Genomic DNA, 1,871 nt, shown 5'->3' with positions numbered 1-1,871 from the left:
AAAATTCGGTTGAAAATGAACTGCACATATATTATTTCACTGTGATCAATACCATGATTTGAGAAAGACTCTTTTTCTTAAAATCAACGACCGAAATACACTATTTACACATTACAATATCCATGATAAAGTCTGTTTTCTTTTTAACAATACTGATTCACATATCAGCAGGCTAGCTGCTAATTTGGTCTTTCAAGCATTTGAAAGACGAAAGAAACATAGTTAATTCTACCGTTCCATCATATCTGCATTCCCTTAAACTTAGCTGTTTATTACTGTTATTTTAATCGGTAACACCTGTACAAAATGGTAATACTGGCTAAACTTGTTGTTGTTGTTGTTGTTGTTGTTGTATTCAAATGATAACAACTCCTCAACAGATATGAAAAATGTCCAATTAACTATACGTGAAGAACTGACTTCACACCAATATAATCTAATACGAAGTAACAAGAAACTAAAATTTTACTCAGTATTCAAAATTGACTGTCACAAAAGTGCATGATTGCTTGAGCATAATCAACATAAGTGCCCCCAGTACCGAAAACTCTAGAAAATTTTCGCATTTGCCCCTTCCATAGTCTTCGATCTAACTTTTACCGAGACATTAGGATTGGACATCCCCTTTTTAAGAATTTTGACAACAATGAAAAAACCCTCTTCGTATTTGACAATGTCGATCCTGATATCTGCAGACTTTCATCTCCTTACATGCAGTCATGTATGGAATATAGACAAAAACTTGTTCTTTCATATCATAGCCTTTGTTTTGATTTCAGATTTGTAACGAATAATGTAGGTAATACCATGCACTCACGTGGGAATACTGAAATAAAGCTGTTGTTGTTGTCGTTGTTTCTGATGAGTTGAATTCACTTGTCAATGTCCGAAGAAGGAGAAGAAATTATCCACCACACCTTGGATTACTGACGAGATCTTAGCTAAAATCAACTACGCACCCACCAAGACAAACTCAAGACCCAAAGGTGCTTATTTTGACCCAGAATTTCTTTCCCCCCCCCGCCGCCAAATCATGGAAAACGAGACACGAATCGTGCAGCTAAAATGGCGGCGGCTATCATCACACGCGGGCCAATTCGATCAGCCACCCGCTAACTCAGTTATCATGGTAACTTACCCCGCCGTAGAGGACATGTTTCTCCTAAGCTTTTCTTTTGTCAAATTCGTATGGAGGCGACTGATGATATTTCCAATTCAAGCGAAGTTGGATTCCGCAGTTTTGTCTCTTACTGCGTCGACTCTGGTGGAGCCCAGGCCCTCTCTATTGAAGGGCGCGCAAAATAATTGTCCGTCTTTTTCTAAATAGCGTAAAACGGCGTAATCCGAGATTTGTTACCTTGTCATTAGGAAATTACCACATATTATTCACTGTAACTGGATAAGTAATGATTTGTGTACCGCTTGAATACTTACTGCAGCAGATAGCTGGCCAGTGGAGAAAGTCATTTGGGAAATTACCACATATTAATTTTCTGTCTGATTTTAGGAAAGGGCACCTTTCTCAGAGTCCCAACTATTGGCTAGAGTAGCTATCTAACGTTCCGTTATACAGTAGTGGTCATGCACGCAAGCATTGAAGTCATTGCACGCTGTTAGTTTATTGTTTTTCTGCTCCGGCCCATATAAGCTGTTAGGACAAGGGCCTCGGATGCAGGGGTGAGGGGAATAGGGGGAGAAGGGGTGTGGCTCATTAGCCAATTTCTACCATACTTGAAAGAAGCTTGGCCACTCTAAGGCCTTTTTGGTAATTTAGAAGTTAAGTCAATATTGAAACCACAGAAAAGACACACATTTGTTACAGACCCTCTTCTGTTGTAGGGTACCTTTTTCCAAAATCAGACAGATATATA

General features: G+C 39.0%; 1 long non-coding RNA gene across 2 annotated transcripts in view; it reads right to left on the bottom strand.

Annotated features, from left to right (window-relative positions):
• The window catches only part of LOC140943667 (uncharacterized), a 6,895-nt gene extending 5,597 nt beyond the window's left edge, over positions 1 to 1,298 (bottom strand). Inside the window, exon 1 of one of the 2 annotated variants that reach the window (XR_012166616.1) lies at positions 1,139 to 1,298. This is a non-coding gene — a long non-coding RNA (uncharacterized lncRNA). Of the gene's footprint in view, positions 1 to 817; positions 1,022 to 1,138 lie in introns of those variants that run through there. The other variant, XR_012166617.1, reaches the window with a different exon arrangement.
• Positions 1,299 to 1,871: the final 573 nt, after the last annotated feature.

The sequence above is a fragment of the Porites lutea genome, chromosome 7 (genome assembly GCF_958299795.1).
Source record: "Porites lutea chromosome 7, jaPorLute2.1, whole genome shotgun sequence".
Lineage (NCBI taxonomy): Eukaryota > Metazoa > Cnidaria > Anthozoa > Scleractinia > Poritidae > Porites > Porites lutea.
Note: the sequence above shows the minus strand (reverse complement) of the source record. Positions and strands in the feature narration are given on the sequence as shown.